This window comes from Bubalus bubalis, chromosome 8 (genome assembly GCF_019923935.1).
Source record: "Bubalus bubalis isolate 160015118507 breed Murrah chromosome 8, NDDB_SH_1, whole genome shotgun sequence".
In the NCBI taxonomy this organism is placed as follows: Eukaryota; Metazoa; Chordata; class Mammalia; order Artiodactyla; family Bovidae; genus Bubalus; species Bubalus bubalis.
In genome coordinates, this window is record NC_059164.1 from 27598603 (window position 1) to 27619108 (window position 20506).

The 20506-nt window shown below is 36.3% G+C and overlaps 1 long non-coding RNA gene across 4 annotated transcripts in view; it reads left to right on the plus strand.

Annotated features, from left to right (window-relative positions):
- Window positions 1-20506, plus strand: part of LOC123334672 — a 568274-nt gene that overhangs the window by 68526 nt on the left and 479242 nt on the right. For all 4 annotated transcript variants that reach the window (XR_006641308.1, XR_006641306.1, XR_006641309.1 and 1 more), the window contains one exon: window positions 20157-20314. This is a non-coding gene — a long non-coding RNA (uncharacterized LOC123334672). The remainder of the gene's footprint in view (window positions 1-20156; window positions 20315-20506) is intronic.

The following is a 20506-nucleotide window of genomic DNA, read 5'->3' on the forward strand; positions in this document are numbered from 1 at the left end:
TGCAAACATTACTACTCTGTGCAAACTTTGTTGCCTTTTGGGCATTTGAGCACAATTTTACATTACAAGATATTGCAACTTGAATTTTAAAAAAAATCAACACTGCTTATAGTTTCCTTCATTGTGCAAAAGCTTTTATAAGTTTAATTAGGTCACATATATTTATTTTTCTTTTTATTTCCATTGCTCTGGGAGGTGGGTCATAGAGGATCCTGCTGTGATTTATGTCAGAGAGTGTTCTGCCTATGTTTTCTTCTAAATGTTGTATAGTTTCTGGTCTTATATTTAGATCTTTAATCCATTTTGAGTTTATTTTGTGTATGGTGTTAGAAAGTGTTCTAGTTTCATTCTTTTACACGTGGTTGACCAGTTTCCTAGCACCACTTGTTAAAGAGATTATCTTTTCTCCATTGTGTATTTTTGCCTCCTTTGTTAAAGATAAGGTGTCCATAGGTGTGTGGATTTATCTCTGGACTTTCTATTTTGTTCCACTGATCTGTATTTCTTTTTGCCAGTATCATACAATTTTGCAGACTGTAGCTTTTTAGTATAGTCTGAAGTCAGGTAGGTTGATTCCTCCTGTTCCTTTCTTCTTTCTCCAGATTGCCTTGGCTATTCAAGGTTTTTTGTGTTTCCATACATATTATGAAATTATTTGTTACAGTTCTGTGAAAAATACCATTGGTAGCTTGATAGGGATTGTGTTGAATCCTATAGATTATTTTGGGCAATATACTCGTTTTCATTATATTGATTCTTCTAATCCATGAACATGGTATATTTCTCCATCTATTTGTGTCATCTTTGATTTCTTTCATCAGTGTTTTATAGTTTTCTATAGATAGGTCTTTTGTTTCTTTAGGTAAATTTATTGCTAAGTACTTTATGTTTTTCATTACAATGGTGAATATGATTGTTTCTTTAATTTCTCTATTTTTTCATTGTTAATGTCTAGGGATGCAAGGTATTTCTGTATATTAATTTTATATCCTGCAAATTTTCTATATTCATTGATTAGTAATTTTCTGGTGGTATCTTTAGAGTTTTATATGTAAAGGATCAAGGCAGCCTTCAGAATGGGAGAAAATAATAGCAAATGAAACAACTGACAAATAATTAATGGCCAAAATATACAAGCAGCTCATGCAGCTCAATATGAGAAAAACGAACAACTGAATAAAAAAGTGGGCCAAAGAACTAAGCAGACATTTCTCCAAAGCCATACAGATGGCTAATAAACACATGAAGATATGCTCACATCACTCATTATTAGAGAAATGCAAATCAAAACCACAGTGAGGTATCATGCTGGTCAGAATGGCCACCATTAAAAAGTCTACAAACAATAAGTGCTGGAGAAGGTGTGGAGTAAAGGGAACCCTCTTACACTGTTTGTGGGAATGCAAACTGGTAAATCCACTATGGAGAACAGTATGGAGATTCCTTAAAAAACTGGAAATAGAACTGCCATATGACCCAGCAATCCCACTGCAGGGCATGCACACCAAGGAAACCAGAATTGAAAGAGACATATGTACCCCAGTGTTCATTGCAGCACTGTTTACAATAGCTAGAATATGAAAGCAACCTAGATGTCCATCAGTAGACAAACGGATAAAGAAGTTGTGGTACATATACTCAATAGAATATTACTCAGCATTAAAAAGAATGCATTTGAGTCAGTTCTAATGAGGTGGATGAATTTGGAGCCTATTATACAAAGCTCCAATACTTTGGCTACCTGATGTGAAGAACTAATTCATTGAAAAAGACCCCAATGGTGGGAAAGATTGAAAGCAGGAGGAGCAGGGGACAACAAAGGATGAGATGGTTGGATGGCATCACCAACTTGATGGACATGAGTTTGAGCTAGTTCTATGAGTTGGTGACGGACAGAGAAGCCTGGCGTGTTGCAGTCCATGGGGTTGCAAAGAGTTGGACATGACTGAGTGCCTGAACCAAACTGATATAGAGTGAAGTTCCTCAGAAAGAGAAACACCAATATAGTATATAATGCTTATACATATAACTTAGAAAGACAGTAATGACAATCCTATATGCAAGGTAGCAAAAGAGACACACACATAAAGAACAGACTTTTGGACTATGTGGGAGCAGGTGAGGGTGAATGATTTGAGAGAATAGCATTGAAACATGTATATTACCATATGTAAAATAGATAACCAGTGCAAGTTTGATGCATAAAGCAGGACACTCAAAAGCTGGTACCCTGGGGTAATCCAGAGGGAATAGGTGGGAAAGGAGGTGGGAGGAGGGTTCAGGATGGGGGGACACATGTGCACCCATGGCTGATTCATGATGATGTATGGCAAAACCCACCATAATATTGTAAAGTAACTAGTCTCCAATTAAAATAAATAATTTAAAACATCAGCAATGCCAATAATAATTTAGGCAGGTCCCTGTTAGCATATTATCATCCAAATATATTAACATAATATCTGTGCAGTTAGTAGACTGTAACTATACATGCATTTATTTTCAGGGTGATGGGAACAGAGTAAATGTGCAAGGAGAAAACCTATAGGAGTGTGCCAAAATTATAATAGTGCAAACTGTGCAGTCTAGTTTGGCATATCCTGTGTAAACCAGAGACAGATGTAACTTTCTAGAGAAGCCCTATGGTGTTCAGACAGGAATCTTGGCGAACTCAGGTAAGAAAGACAGGCCTTGGATTGATAGTATCTTCTGTATGGTTGAAATGCAGTAATCAGTGACTTTATTAATAAAACAGATGGAAATTTGCATTCAGTTTTGTAGCCACTCTAATTGTATTCTAGATAAAATATTACATTCACCTATAGGTATTGTGTTGTATTGATAAACTAGTTTATATGGTTGAGAATAGTGAACTTGGAGCTGAGGTTTGTTCTTAACTTTGACACTGATTTTAGACTTTGGATGTATACTTTATCTCCTTGATTTTTATTGACTCATCCATAAAAGAGAATGTTACCTACCATACAAAGAAAAATAAAACATTATAACCTTGTAAGATTTTAAAAAGACAGTTAATAGATGATCAAACCATAAGGCCCAGAAGGTTTAAATATCTTTCTCAGGACATAGTGCTCACAGTGGAACTCTGCTCACAATGGAACTCAGCTCATCATCTTCCAGGAGATTTGGTTCTAGATTCTATACCTTCAGTGTCATTGACATGTCTTTAACTAAAGCTCTAGCAGCTGTATGAATCTTATCTGGTAGAAATGTTGATGATGCTATTAATTTTGTAGAATACACACATTTCTGTTTGATTATGGATCTTTATACATTTCCATTAGTGACTAAAGAACTATATTAAAATAGTAATAAAATGTGAAGTTAATGAATTTATATATGTTACTTTCTAATGTTATAAGCTAGAAAAATGGGGTAAAAATATAAGGTAAATAAACATATGTGGCAGATCATATTTTCCAAAGATGGCCACAACATCTCCCATTCAATATTTTAGCTTTACATTGTGATTTTGTGAGGTGTGTCTGTATCCTTTCATATTGAACCTGCTTAGACTTGTGACTATACTGAAGCAACACTCGGTGACTTCTGAGGCTAGTCCTGAAAGGTGTAGCCTAAAACACTTGCAGTGAAACCCTTAGCTACTGTGTAAGCATCTCCATTTCCCAGAGGCTGCCATGCCGTGAGGAGGTCTAAACTAGCCTATATGCACAGACCGTGTGGAGAAACTCTTAAAACTTTATAAAGACACATGGATGTATGGCTAGGCCCCACCTGTGGGCAATTTCTGTTACTATCTGATTGAAACCACAGCCCACATAAGTATCATTCAGCTGAATCATTTCCACATTTCTAAATTTCAAGATCTCACATGGTTTTAGAAAAGAGAGAAACATTTGACAGAATGCTTTCTTAGATCATTTAAAAAATAGTTGTATCTAATTTTCTATTTGAAGTTGTTTACATGATTATAATGGAACTGCCCAGGTGGCTCAGTGCTAAAGAATCCACCTGCCAATGCAGGAGTTGCAGGAGATAGGGGTTTGACCCCTGGGTGGGGAAAATCCCAGGGAGAAGGAAATGGCAACTCACTCCAGTATTCTTGCCTGGAGAATTCCATGGGCAGAGGAGCCTGGTGGGCCACAGTCCATTGGGTTGCAAAGAGTCAGACACAACTGAGCATGCGCACACATGCTTGTAGTATGAACTTTAACCTCCTCTGAGGCAACTGCTTCACTGTCTTCAGTAAAGTATACAGTTCATGTTTTTAATGAGTAGTTCTTGTTTTGATTTGCTAGAAATTACAGAATGTTCTGAGTATCCCATCTGGGTTGAGGAAGTGTAGACAGGGACAGACCACTCAGAATGTTCACATAATCCCAAACTGAGTTCATTCAGTGGAAACAGCTGCTCAGCTAGACCAGAGGTTTGGGAAGGTATTACTCATCTACAGGACATGGAATGAGTGAGTGCTCAAATAATCTAGTTGCGATCTTAAGACGTAAGTGGGTGCCAGTTGACATCTGGGCTACATGTGTTGCACAACTGATGCTCATCAACAAGCTATTATTTGACATTACCCTGATAGCTGTCTAGGTGTTAATGTACCCTGGTGTTGAGACAGAGGTAGCATATCTCCCTCAACTTTCTGTAAAACTGATCACATTTGAATGGTATTGTCTTTATTTTGATTATTTTGCTGTATTTCTTCAAAACTGTTTTTTAATCATAAAAATGAAATCTTGATATACATTAATTTTTCTTACTCTCCATATAAAGTTTAGGACTTGAATACTTAATGTATGTATAGCTGTAAATATTAAAATCTTATTTAAAAATTATTTTTAAACTTTAGGAAAAGTGTGCCATAAAACTTAGCTATTTCCACAGAACTTAACCTGTCATCTTTAGTGAATAAAAATCTGAAAGTATCATTAATATATATATATATAATTGCCTCCATAATATAAAAAAGTAATGAAAATATATTTTCAGCAGTATAAAGCGGAAAAATATAAGAATCCTACTCAGATGCATAGAGATTCTATAAATAAAGTGCTAACGTCATTTATAAATGCTTTTATAATAAATCTCAATACAGTAGACCCCCACACTGCATCACTTCTGAGGAAACATTAACCGTGGTTATACCTGAGTATGCATAGTTAGAATTGTAACTCTGGATGTTGATGGTTCAGGGATTAAGCACTGGATAGATTCATGTAAGCAAAGACATTTTATTTCTGCATCAAGCTAATCTTAACTGTATTGAACAGGCTCCAGCTCTTTATGTCTGAACTATATAAGTGCCTGTGGCACCTGCTATTTTATATGGTGCTTATATGGGCTTCTGGCTTTTTCCTCAATTACATTTCCATTTAGAATTATGTGTGGCCTATATGTAATCTTCCTGGTGACTCAGTGGTAAAGAATCTGCCTGCCAATGCAGGAGACTTGGGTTTGATCCTGGGTTGGGAAGATCCCTTGGAGAGGGAAATAGCAACCCACTCCAGTATTCTTGCCTGGGAAATCCCATTGACAGAGGAGCCTGGTGGGCTGCAGTCCATGGGGTTGCAAAAGAGTCGAACATGACTTACTAATTAAACAACAACATACGTAGCCTCACATCATGAGTTTTCTTTTATAGCTTTATCTCATTTAATTATAACTTTTTATACTAGAAGTAATTGCTAAAGTAGTTTCCTTAATTAGACTTTCTTCTTTTTGCACAGAATGTATGGTGAACTCATTTATACAACCATCATATTTTATTTATGTACTCTCATTTATCTTTAATCTTTATTTTCTGGCTAAGGAACTGTTGCTTTTAAAAACTGCTCCATTTTCTTTTCATTTCTATCAACAAGATTAGCTCTTGGCATTCTTTGGGATTTTCTGCCGCAATGGTTTTTTTTTCACATCACAGGACTTATTTAAAACATTGGGAAAGGAGACAAACAGAACTTTTAAGTCAGTGCATTATAGTAAGGTATCGATACTTTGGATGGACAGCAAGTCTGTACCACACCAGCCTCTGAATCCACATGATTCAAATTTTTAACTCAGGAAAATAATCTTTAATATCATAGAATTTTAGAAATTTAAAAAAATTTCTTACTAATAGTTTAAGTTGGAAATGTCAGTTACCCAAATGCCATGAGCCTCCTGTAATTTTAGTTAAGACCCATATCACAGGATTTGATAATCACTGGAAGTAGCAAATAACAGTTTTGGAGCCATTGTCAGTAGTCTATATCTGAATTCTGTCCTAATTGAGAAGTTGTTCCCTTTTCTTTCTTTTGAACAAGAAAAAAAAAAAAAAGTTTGTGCCCTCTAATTTAATCCAAAACCTTGGAAGAGACACACGTCCACTTTTAAAATCTGGTTCTGGGAGAAAAAAATGAAAGTATTTTAAAATTCACACTACAGTAATTATAGGTGCAACTTTGAAATTTCTCCTTCTCTTAGATTTGACAAATGTTACCTTGTGTTTTCATAATGACATAATAGTTTTGTGTAGCACACAATCAAAATGTCATTATAGCATATTACTCAACCACTGAACACGCCATTCTTTGCCAGAGAATCTTTTCTTAGTACATGTGTTTCAAAAGCACTTACTCTGTAAATGAAAGATTAAGGCTTAGCTGACCTAGATTGAGCTGTGGGGATTTAAAATCCAGGGATCAATTATCTTGGGTCTGCCTCAGTTCAATTCTTTTTTTCAATTTTTTGGTTGACTCAGTGGATTCATTCCAGTTTTCTGGACAAAGAAAATCTTTCATGCTTGCTTAAAAAAAAAAAAAAAAACACACCCAAAATGAAAACAAAAAACGGTGAAATAAGCAAGTATGAATTAGATGATCATGTTTTGAATAGGACACCACAAGTAGGTTTTATTTTATATTCTGTTGAAAGAAACTGGAAATTGTATTGCTGTCTCTTTAGTCTCACTGATTGACAGAGAAGTCCCAAGCCGATGTGTAGTTATATTTGAAAATAAACCTGTCTTCACAAAAAGCTCCTTTTAAGCTATGCCTTGCATTTGATGGTATTTAGCTTATCCTTCTCTTAGGCTCTGAGATGAATGGGGAATTATTTTATTTCTTATTCGTGAAGAACCAAAAACAGAGGGATACAACATAGAGCCATTGCATATACTGTAATTAATGAAATAATATGAGACCTTTGAAGAGTTTCTAGTAGATATGGAATGTTTAAAATGTAATGCTACATAGAGGAGTTCTTTGTAAAAATCTGCATGATGTCCCATTTTTCTTGCTTTTTATGAAAATAAAATTACTGAAAATATCTTTGGAATTTTAAAGACTCAATTTTGGTTGAAAATGAAAACTATGAATGAAGAACACTTGATTCCAAATGAGATAATTTTGTTTAACAATTTCATTACATATTAAGACATGAAAATATACAATGACAACAAGCTACAAAATACACTTATTTTTCTACCAAGTTTTATTTGAAAATTCATTGTATATTGAAAGAACTTAAAACATAAAAGGATTAAAATTTAACGTTAAACTTTTTATAAACATTTGATAACTTACATAGAAAAAATAACACAGTAGACTTATTTTTCTTCTATGATGGCATAATGGGACCAGATTTATTCTCTCACATTAAACAACTGAAAATCATACAAGATACTTGTGAAACATCAGTTTTCAGGCAATGGCCAAAAGGTAACACAGAACATCGATTTGTGGGGGAAGGAAAACAAGTATATGATTCCTACAGCTGCTCTAGCTCATGGCCTAGAGTTTCCAAGAGGTGGTGTAGTGAAGAGAAACCTCAACAATGCTGAGGCCTTGTGAAGTTGAGAAGACAGAGTTTGAGGAGACCAAGTCACCTAGGATTTGAGGGCAAAATACCAGATGTGAGATATGAGTATACAGCATGGACACAGACTCCAGATATCTGCATGGGATCCCTTTGAGGCTCTGGCTGAGTACTGCCCTGCGTATACATGTAAGGGAAGTACATGAAACTAAGAAATGAACTGATAGGAAAGAGTTCAGTCAGTTCAATCACTCAGTCGCATCTGACTGTTTGCGACCCAATGGACTGCAGCATGCCAGGCTTCCCTGTCCATCACCAAATCCCGGGGTTTACTCAAACTTATGTCCATAGGGTTGGTGATGCCATCCAACCATCTCATCCTCTGACGTTCCCTTCTCCTCCTGCCTTCAACCTTTCTCAGCGTCAGGGTTTTTTCCAGTGATTTTTTGCATCAGGTGGCCAAAGTATTGGAGCTTCAGCTCCAGTATCAGTACTTCCAATGAATGTTCAGGACTGATTTCCTTGAGGATAGACTGGTTGGATCTTCTTGCAGTCCAGGGGACTCTCAAGAGTCTTCTCCAACAACCACAGTTCAAAAGCATCAGTTCTTCAGTGCTCAGCTTTCCTTATAGTCCAACTCTCACATCCATACATGACTACTGGAAAAACCGTAGCTTTGACTAAGACAGAATTTTGTTGGCAAAGTAATGTCTCTTCTTTTGAATATGCTGTCTAGGTTGGTCATAGCTTTTCTTCCAAGGAGCAAGCATCTTTTAATTTCATGGCTGCAGTCACCATCTGCAGTGATTTTGGAGCCTCCCCAAATAAAGTCTATCACTATTTCCATTGTTTCCTCATCTATTTGCCATGAAGTGATGGGACCAGATGCCATGATCTTAGTTTTCTGAATGTTGAGTTTTAAAGTCAGCTTTTTCACTCTCCTCTTTCACTTTCATCAAGAGGCACTTAGTTCTTTGCTTTCTGCCATAAGGGTGCTGTGATATTTGTACCTGAGGTTATTGATGTTTCTCCTGACAGTCTTGATTCCAGCTTGTGCTTTGTCCAGCCCAGCATTTTGCATGATGTACTCTGCATATAAGTTAAATAAGCAGGGTGACAATATACAGCCTTGATGTACTCCTTTCCTGATTTGGAACCAGTCTGTTGTTCCACGTCCAGTTCTACCTGCTGCTTCTTGACCTGCATATAGAATTCTCAGGAGACAGGTCAGGTGGTCTGGTATTCCCATCTCTTTAAGAATTTTCCAAAAGTAGGTAAAGCAATTTCTGGAGCTCACTTGAGGCTGGGAATAATCCAGGTTGGCACCCGCCAAACTGGAAACATCTAATACATAGAATATTGAGTAGAATTCTCAGAAATGTATTGCCTTAATGATAGAATAGAATTGTACTCAAAGACTTTTCTGTACTTGCTCTTAAAAAAAGATTAAAAGCAAACCTCCAAAGTTAGAATCAAAGTTACTTGCATCCCCAAATAAAGCTACTCAATATTTAAAGAAATACAACAAAATCCCTACAAATAAAATCCATAATTCCTTAAACCCAGTAAAATATTACTCGTTTATAAATAACCTGGGAAATATGATTCATAAGAATTAGAAGAGGTTATCAATAGAAATCGACCCAGAAATGATGCTGATGACAGAAATTACTGAAAAGGATGTAAAAACAGCTATTATATATTCCATATAGTCAAGAAGGTAAAGGAAAAATGAACATTAAGAAGTGAAAAACAGAGGTATTAAAAAAAAACAAAATGAATTCTCTAGAGGTGAAGAATATATTTGAAATAATAAATACTCTCAAATACTTTAATGAATATCTGGTTCAAAAAAAAGTTCTTTCAAATGGAATATATAGCAATGGAAAATAAGTTCTTTCAAATGGAGTATGTAGCAATGGAAAATATACAAAATAAAATACAAGAAAAAAACTGGAAAAAAAAGTGCAGAATTGACTTGTGGGACAATATTGCAAAAAAAGTTCTTTCAAATGGAATATATAGCAATGGAAAATATACAAAATAAAATACAAGAAAAAAAACTGGAAAAAAAAAAGTGCAGAATTGACTTGTGGGACAATATTGAATTGTTCTAACACATTTGTTATTAAAGACCCAGAGGAATTGATAGGAGAACATAAATGGTAATAGAATAAATAATGGCCAAATTTTCCCCAAATTTCTTGAATACTGTAAAACCAGAGATTCAAAAAGTTCAGTGAACTCCAAGAAGAAAATATATGAAGAAAATCACATCAAATCATAAACAAATATCTAAAAAACAGTGATAGAGACAAGTTTTTGAATAGACAGAAAAAAAAGGCTTTTATACACATGGAACAAATATTGTTATGAAAGATGCAAGTGAGGGGACAGTAGAACAACATGGCAAGGCATTGAATGAAGAAAAATTTATCATCTTCGAATTGTATATGCTGCAAAATATCTTCCAGAAATTAAGAAAAAAACAAAAACTCGTTCAGATAAATAAAAACAAAGGGAACTCATTGCCATCAGGCCTGTACTATAAGAGATGTTTAAGGCAGTTCTTCAGACAAAAAGTGATAACAAATTGAAATTTGTATCATGTTGGACTGAAAAATCACTGGAATGATAAATGTGTCTAAATATAAAAGATTTTAATATTTAAATATAAAAATATATATAAGTATATATAAATATAAATTTTTTACACGTGATTCTATTTTATCATCACCCTGTGCTTATTATGTAAACTATTTTGTTTCTTTATTGGTTGCTTTAATGATTACTTCATATACATTTAACTTATCAAAGTCTATCATTAAATAATTATAACACTTCACATATATTGAAAGAACCTTAAAAAATATATACTTCCATTTACTTCCTCCCATTCTTTGGGCTCAGGACTATCCCCTAGAGGCAGAAATGACAACCAACTCCAGTATTGTTGCCTGGGAAACTCCATGGACAGAGAAGCCTGATGGACTCCTGTTCATGGGGTTGCAAAAGAGTCTGACATGCTGAGCACACACACACATGAAAGATTTTGGCTACATATTTTAGAAAGTCTTTAAAATATAACTGACAAAGGAACACTAATAATAATATATTTAAAAAATTATAACATGTGGAAGTGAAATATGTGACATAATAGCACAAAGAATAATGGTGGTTTAGTTGCTAAGTTGTGTTCACTCATGCAACCCCATGGACTGCAGCCCAAGTTCTATAAAGACTCTTATTCAGTAGATTTGGTGTTATGCTGAAGAATCAGTATTTTTGAAAAGCTCTCTAGATATTTCTGGTGCTTGTGGTCCTGGAATACTTTGATTAACACTAGGCTAGACTTTCTGAGTTTTACAGAACAATGGTTAGTGATTCTTAAAAGAGCCTGCACCATAGTGCTGCAATGATGGATAGTATAGGTTGGAAGAGACCTTTGATGAACAAAGCAATATTTTCCAGTGGGTTAAATATGTCTGTGTTGTAGTTCCACTTCTCTTTTACCCAAATGACTTGCTCCAGCTTATAGCTGAACTGAATACAAGTTTTCCTCCTCTCTTCATTGTCTACATTTTAGAGGTCAAGAGGTAATTTTCCTAATATACGTTGACAGCAAGGTTTATTAACATGAACCTGGAGTAACTTAAAAAATAAATTATCTTAAGTATATCCTAAGATCAACTTTTCCAAAATGTAAACACAGACCATTATACTTAGTGATGATGATGATGATGCTCAGTTGCTCAGTCGACCCCATGGACTGTAGACTGCCAGGCTCTTCTGTGCATGGAATTCTCTTCTCAATCCAGGGGTTGAACCTGCATCTCTTACATCTCCTGAATTGGCAGGGGGATTCTTTACCACTTGGGCCACCTCGGAAGCCCCATCATATTTAGTATATATCCTTAAAAAGTTAATTGGCTGCTATCCAATAGGCTCACTAGATATTTTAAAATCTGAGAATGCATTTTTACAGTTAATTTGTGTGAAGGAGTATCTGAGAACTTAAACTTGTTTAAAGGTAGATATTCTAGAATAAAATACTAATTCTGTTCCCATATTTAAAAAAATATTTTAAAATAATTATTACTTTCAAATTTCTTTGATCAGATTTTCTTCAGATTGTTCATTTGAAAGAATGGCTACAATGATAGTTTGATAACATCAATTTTTATGGAATTATAGGCTAAAGTTAATTACCTATATTCTGTCAGTTAAAACATTGAATGCTTTATTTTCCATTGTTGCATGGCTTAAAATTAACTTTAGATTATTTCTGAGAGTGTTGTCTTTGATGAGGATGGAAGGCTATGTACCTTTTAGTCTTTATTTTATGAGAGAATCTCAACATGCTCTCTCTTAAAGCATAGGAATCTCCCTTTAACTGGCAGATTCTATACTTCTTTGTGGCCACTGCTGAGTTTTCCAAATTTGCTGGCATATTGAGTGCAGCACTTTCACAGCATCATCTTTCAAGATTTGGAATAGCTCAACTGGAATTCCATCACCTCCACTAGCTTTGTTCGTAGTGATGCTTTCTAAGGCCCACTTGACTTCACATTCCAGGATGTCTGGCTCTAGGTCGGTGATCACACCATCGTGATTATCTGGGTCATGAAGATCTTTTTTGTACAGTTCTTCTGTGTATTCTTGCCATCTCTTCTTAACATCTTCTGCTTCTGTTAGGTCCATACCATTTCTGTCCTTTATTGAGCTCATCTTTGCATGAAATGTTCCTTTGGTATCTCTGATTTTCTTGAAGAGATCCCTAGTCTTTCCCATTCTGTTGTTTTCCTCTATTTCTTTGCATTGATCGCTAAAGAAGGCATTCTTATCTCTTCTTGCTATTCTTTGTAACTCTGCATTCAGATGTTTATATCTTTCCTTTTCTCCTTTGCTTTTCGTTTCTCTTCTTTTCACAGCTATTTGTAAGGCCTCCCCAACAGCCATTTTGCTTTTTTGCATTTCTTTTCCATGGGAATGATCTTGATCCCTGTCTCCTGTACAATGTCATGAACCTCCATCCATAGTTCATCAGGCACTCTATCTATCAGATCTAGTCCCTTAAATCTATTTCTCACTTCCACTGTATAATCATAAGGGATTTGATTTAGGTCATATCTGAATGGTCTAGTGGTTTTCCCTACTTTCTTCAATTTAAGTCTGAATTTGGCAATAAGGAGTTCATGGTCTGAGCCACAGTCAGCTCCTGGTCTTGTTTTTGCTGACTGTATAGAGCTTCTCCATCTTTGGCTGCAAAGAATATAATCAATCTGATCTTAGCAGTGACCACAGGACTGGAAAAGGTCAGTTTTCATTCCAATCCCAAAGAAAGGCAATGCCAAAGAATGCTCAAACTACCGCACAATTGTACTCATCTCACACACTAGTAAAGTCATGCTCAAAATTCTCCAAGCCAGGCTTCAGCAATATGTGAACCGTGAACTTCTTGATGTTCAAGCTGGTTTTAGAAAAGGCAGAGGAACCAGAGATCAAATTGCCAACATCCGCTGGATCATGGAAAAAGCAAGAGAGTTCCAGAAATACATCTATTTCTGCTTTATTGACTATGCCAAAGCCTTTGACTGTGTGGATCACAATAAACTGTAGAGAATTCTGAAAGAGATGGGAATACCAGACCACCTGATCTGCCTCTTGAGAAATTTGTATGCAGATCAGGAAGCAACAGTTAGAACTGGACATGGAACAACAGACTAGTTCCAAATAGGAAAAGGAGTACGTCAAGGCTGTATATTGTCACCCTGTTTATTTAACTTATATGCAGAGTACATCATGAGAAATGCGGGACTGGAAGAAACACAAGCTAGAATCAAGATTGCTGGGAGAAATATCAATAACCTCAGATATGCAGGTGACACCACTTTTATGGCAGAAAGTGAAGAGGAACTCAAAAGCCTCTTGATAAAGGTGAAAGAGGAGAGTGAAAAAGTTGGCTTAAAGCTTAACATTCAGAGAACGAAGATCATGGCATCTGGTCCCACCACTTCATGGGAAATAGATGGGGAAACAGTGGAAACAGTGTCAGACTTTATTTTGGGGGGCCCCAAAGTCACTACAGATGACTGTAGTGGTCACTACAGGTGACTGCAGCCATGAAATTAAAAGACGCTCACTCCTTGGAAGGAAAGTTATGACCAACCTAGATAGCATATTCAAAAGCAGAGACATTACTTTGCCAACAAAGGTTCATCTAGTCAAGGCTATGGTTTTTCCTGTGGTCATGTATGGATGTGAGAGTTGGACTGTGAAGAAGGCTGAGCGCCGAAGAATTGATGCTTTTGAACTGTTGTGTTGGAGAAGACTCCTGAGAGTCCCTTGGACTGCAAGGAGATCCAACCAGTCCATTCTGAAGGAGATCAGCCCTGGGATTTCTTTAGAAGGAATGATGCTAAAGCTGAAACTCCAGTACTTTGGCCACCTCATGCGAAGAGTTGGCTCATTGGAAAAGACTCTGATGCTGGGGGGGATTGGGGGCAGGAGGAGAAGGGGATGACAGAGGATGAGATGGCTGGATGGCATCACTGACTTGATGGACGTTAGTCTGGGTGAACTCCGGGAGTTGGTGATGGACAGGGAGGCCTGGCGTGCTGTGATTCATGGGGTCATAAAGAATCGGACAAGACTGAGCAACTGATCTGATCTGATCTGGTCTGATACTTCTTTGTCAGAAAATAAAACTATAGGATACCTGATGTCTGATATTAATCAAAAGATCTCTTTCAAGAAAAATAAAAATTATATTTGTAGAGAGTTACCTGAAGGACATGCCATTTATTCATTCTCCTTTTCTAACTTCATAGGTGGTTTAAATGTCTTTCTTATAACTTTTAAAAATCATTTAATACAGCCCTCTTACTGGAGCTTACTATTTTCTCTTCTCCTTTGCACCTCTTTTTTGAAAACTAAGCTTCAGATATTTCAGAGAATGATAAAAACCATCATTCCACTATAAGACATATCTTAAATGCCTACTAACATTGTGGGTCATATTTGCTTCAGACCATTTGTGCTTAAAGGACAAAGCATCAGAGATAAGGTAGAGGCCCCCCTTTTATTTCACCTAGACCCATTTCTTTTTTTTTTTTTTGCAAATATTCAAAAGAATGCCTCAAAGCTTTTATTTATTTATTTAAGTGTAAAATTGAAAAAAGTGTGAAAGTGTTAGTCAGTTACTCATCTTCTTGCCCTGTCTTCCCACATATAGTGACCATCCTGAAGCTGCTTGTCTTTCTCCTGACCGTATTTTTAGTTTTTATATTTTTTTTATCATAAAGCTATGAGTCTTTACAAATATAGAGTATATTTTGTGTATAGACTAATGCAGATATATCATACTCATTTTCCTACAGTCTTTTTACTCCACATTATGTGCTCTGGATGAAATTATGTTGACTACACATTCTTTTCAACTGTCATGTATATAGCATTCCACTGTGTGGTAAACCAAATTTTTACTCTTTCCTTGTGTTGATAGACTTTACTTCCAAAAATTTTTTATTATTAGTGATCTAACAAAAATCCTTGTATATGTCTCCTTGTGTAAGAAATATCCTAAATTTCTTAAGGCTGTAAAAAGCGACATCTTTACTGTTACTACATGCCGCATTACTTCAAAAGGGTTGCTTCAATTTTATTACCTCTTATTGGAGCTTCCCACCGAAGAAGGAAATGGGACCCCACTCCAGTACTCTTGCCTGGAGAATTCCGTGGACAGAGGAGCCTGGTGGGCTGCCGTCTATGGGGTCGTAGAGAGTTGGACACGACTAAACTTAGCAGCAGCAGCAGCAGCTTTGGAGTTTCCCAGGTGGTAGGTGGTTAAGAATCTGCCTGCCAATGCAGGAGACTCAGGAGATGCAGGTTCTATCCCTGGGTTGGGAAGATCCCCTGGAGAAGGAAATGGAAACCCATTCCAGTATTTTTGTCTGGAGAATTCCATGCACGGAGGAGCCTGGTGGGCTGCAGTCCATTAGGTTGCAAAGAGTCAGTTGTGACTGAGCATGCATGCATGCGTTGGCTTACTGTTTTCTCTTTTTCTTTCTGGTCTTTCTTTTTAAAACTAAATTGGGAGTTAAGGATTGATATGTACACACTATTATATTTAAAATGAATAACCAACAAGGACCTCCTATATAGCACAGAGAACTTTGCGCAATATTATATAACAACCTAAATAGGAAAAGAATAGATTCATGTATATTTATAACTGAATTCACTTTGCTATATTCCTGAAACTAACACAACATTGTTAACTATACTCCAAAATAAAATAAAAACCTAAAAAAACCCCCAAAACAAAAAACCTACTGAAGTATAGAATAATTTAGACATATAGGTTATTTCAGAGAAGTGGTAAAATCATTATTTTACCACTCACACATTGAAAATGGATTTCTAAAAGTGTCTTTTCTTTACTTCTTCACACATGCTTAGTTTTATTACTTTAAAACTTTTGCCAATCCAGTGGATGCAAATGGGTGTATCATTATAGTTCTAATTTGCATATCTTTGATTATTTTTACTGTATCTCATTACCTTCACAGGAGGTTTTTTTTTTTTTAATTGATTTTTAGTGTTTTTCAATAATAACCATTTGTAGGTTGAGGTTGACAATCTTTTCTCACTTCCTGGCTTGTTTAAATTAAGTTTGTGGTATCCTGAAGGTCTTCATTTTATGAAATCAAATGGACAAAATAAAATGATTTCAAATACTTGGGCTTTGGATCAAGTCCTTGTTAAATATAAGTCTTAAGATCTTGGGCAACTCAGCCTCTCTGGGTCTCACTGTACAATGGGAATAACAATAACACCTGCTTCTATAGCAGTATGGAGAAAGTACCTGCTATATATTAGACATTGTAATTTTCAAAATATTTCTATATGAATCTCAGTTTGTGTGGCATTAAAGAAATGCTTTGCATACTAACATAATAAATGTGTTCTTATAGTTTCTTTAAAAATCTTTAACGTTGTGTTTTTCATATTTAGATTTGTATTTAGATCATTTGAAATTTACTTTATGGATGATATGCAGTAGGAATCCCCTTTTTCCCCTATAGCTAGTTAATTTCTTTAGCCACTTATTTTCTGTCCTGTCCTTTCCCTCCTGACTTATGATGCTACCTCTTAATATACCAAGTTCTAAGGGATATATGTGTATTTTTCTGCATTCCCTACTCAGACTTATTTGTATAAAACATCAATTATTACCATACTTTAGATTTTACTTTTGCCTCACAATGAAATTTGATACTTGGTAGGGCAAGTCACTCTTATTTTACTTCTTCTTTAAAATTTTCTTGGTTATTTTTGCCTTTCATGGTTACCTTTGCCCTTTTCTATAGATAGCTTTGCATTATTTATTCAGAAAATCATTTTGTATGCAAAGTAAAACATTAGTTTTCTCTTTTCTATTTCTTATAGTTTCTCTTTAATTTCCTCACCCTAGTTTAATTATGATGTTTCCTATTCATTTTTGGAATACTCTTGTCAAATAATATGTGTGGATTTTTTAAAACCTAGGCTGAAATTATGTAATTTCAATATGTATGATTGATTTTTTAACAGACTGGTTCCAAATAGGAAAAGGAGTCCGTCAAGGCTGAATATTGTCACCCTGCTTATTTAACTTATATGCAGAGTACATCATGAGAAACGCTGGACTGGAAGAAGCACAAGCTGGAATCAAGATTTCCAGGAGAAATATCAATAACCTCAAATATGCAGATAACACCACCCTTATGGCAGAAAGTGAAGAGGAACTCAAAAGCCTCTTGATGAAAGTGAAAGTGGAGAGTGAAAAAGTTGGCATAAAGCTCAACATTCAGAAAATGAAGATCATGGCATCCGGTCCCATCACTTCCTGAGAAATAGATGGGGAAAGAGTGGAAACAGTGTCAGACTTTATTTTCTTGGGCTCCAAAATCACTGCAGATGGTGACTGCAGTCATGAAATTAAGACGCTTACTCCTTGGAAGGAAAGTTATGACCAACCTAGACAGCATATTCAAAAGCAGAGACATTACTTTGCCAACAAACGTTCATCTAATCAAGGCTATGGTTTTTTCTGTGGTCATGTATGGATGTGAGAATTGGACTGTAAAGAAGGCTGAGTGCCGAAGAATTGATGCTTTTGAACTGTGGTGTTGGAGAAGACTCTTGAGAGTCCCTTGGACTGCAAGGATATCCAGCCAGTCCATTCTAAAGGAGTTCAGCCCTGGGATTTCTTTGGAAGGAATGATGCTAAAGCTGAAACTCCAGTACTTTGGCCACCTCATGCGAAGAGTTGACTCATTGGAAAAGACTCTGATGCTGGGAGGGATTGGGGGCAGGAGGAGAAGGGGATGACAGAGGATGAGATGGCTGGATGGCATCACTGACTCGATGGACGTGAGTCTGAGTGAACTCCGGGAGTTGGTGATGGACAGGGAGGCCTGGCGTGCTGTGATTCATGGAGTCGCAAAGAGTCAGACACAACTGAGCAACTGAACTGAACTGACTGAATATACTTGGAATAGATTCAACCATTTTATTTTGCAGTTTCTATTTGCCTGCCCCTCTTGTCATGTCTTCTTGCCTTGAATTTTTCTCTAGTGATATGAGAGTTAAACATTTGTATTTGAATTAAGAAGCCTAAGTTTAATTTCCTTTTTGACTCTTCTCTGGAACAATAAAATAACCCAAGAATGCCTTAACTCCGCTTTCCTTAATCTTATTTTTCCTTTTTTTTTTATCAAGTATATTAATTCCCCCTTATATTTACTTATTTTTAAAAATTATAGCGAATATTTATTTTCTCATTCAGCAAACATTTATGAATACATATGGCCATCCATTCCAGTATTCTTGCCTGAAAAATCCTATAGACAGAGGAGCCTGCCAGGCTGTAGTCCATAGGGTTGCAGAGTTGGATACGACTGAAGTGACTTAGCGTGTAGCATAGGCAAATCATGGGCTTTTCTGGTGACTCAGTGGTAAAGAATCAGCCTGCAATACAGGAAACCCAGGTTTGATGCCTGGGTTAGGAAGATTTCCTGGAGGAGGAAATGGCAACCCACTCCAGTATCCTTGCCTGGAAAATCCCATGGCCAGAGGAGCCTGGTGGGCATAGTCCATGGGGTTGAAAAGAGTTAGACACAACTGAGCCACAGCACACACAGCACACGTAGGCGAATCAGAGACATATCTGTTCTGAGTTTGTAAGGTTGATCTGAACAAAGTAACTCTGGCTCAAATGCATGTATACAAGTGTAAGTAAGTGTATGTATATATATGTGTGTGTGTGTGTGTGTGTGTGTTTTGACTTTTATTGTTAAAATCATGCGACTGATTCTCATGCTCTGTGTTATTTATCATTTGTCTGCTCTGTGTCTTGATAACCTTGTAGAAAATAACAAGTTAACTGGACTTTAGTGTTCTTCTTGAGTTACATGGTACTGTTCTGATGTTGCAGAACCTTGGCTCTTGAAGTGGTTTAGTATTTGTCCCTGTTATTTGCTATCCTTTTGCAATTACTTGATTCCTTCCTGGAATTTTTATTTCTCTGCTTTTTATTTTATTTTAGTTTTTAAAATCCCTCCCTAGATATGGCTCAGTGATTGTGTTTTCTTTTCAAGGAGAAAGTACATTTTCAGGCTCCATTAAAGATGCTCTCCCTGCCGTGTTTCTCATCTCCTGTATCCATGTAAGCAGCAGGATTCCAAGCCTCAGACCTTAGAAACTCCACATGTGTTGAAACTCCCTTGAGCTCTCTCTTCTGTTTAGCACTCTAGGTTTGATTTATAATTCAATAATTTATAATTCCATAGTTCAGGAAACTAGGATTTCTTTTTAAACGGCCTACTATGTGTTTGTTTTAATATAATTATATTGCATACAATATTCGTATGTGTTATAGTGTGAGAAAAGCTCATCTGTGTTCAGATGTTTACACTGCCAGACAACTATGTAAGTGAGATGAATTCTATGGATGATTTTTTGTTTCAGGTTTTTTAAAGGTACTTTTGCTTTCAGTGTGGTGACAAAAACAGTGTTTTACATTGAACCACCCTGCAAATACAGATGTACATAGTTTTATTAGTAATTTTTTCACTCATATATACAACTTTCATACAGCTTTATAAGAACTTATGTGATTAAGTCTTTAGTCATAATAAATTTGTATGTCTTAGCTATCTAAGTGAAAGTTGCTCAGTCATGTCTGACTTTTTGCAACCCCGTGGACTGTAGCCTGCCAGGCTCCTCTGTCCATTGAATTCTCCAGGCAAGAATGCTGGAGTGGATAGCCGTTCCCTTCTCCAGGGGATTTTCCCAACCCAGGAATCAAATCCAAGTCTCCTGCATTTCAGGTCAATTCTTTACCAGCTGAGCTACTAGGGAAGCCCTAGCTATCTAATGGCAACCTTAAAGAAGAACCTGTCAAATGAAGAAGCAGATTGTCAAGAATGATAGCTGGAATTTCTCAGCCTTCAGTGACAGAGTTGACTGAAAACAAGTCAACAGCCAGGTCAGTGGTAGAATCCATTATTGTTGTTCAGTCTCTCAGTTGTGTCCGACTTTTGTAACCCCATGGACTGTAGCACACCCAGACTTCCCTGTCCTTCACCATCTCTTGGAGCTTGCTCAAACTCATGTCCATTGAGTTGGTGATGCCATCCATCCAACCATCTCATCCTTTGTCATCCCCTTCTTCTCTTGC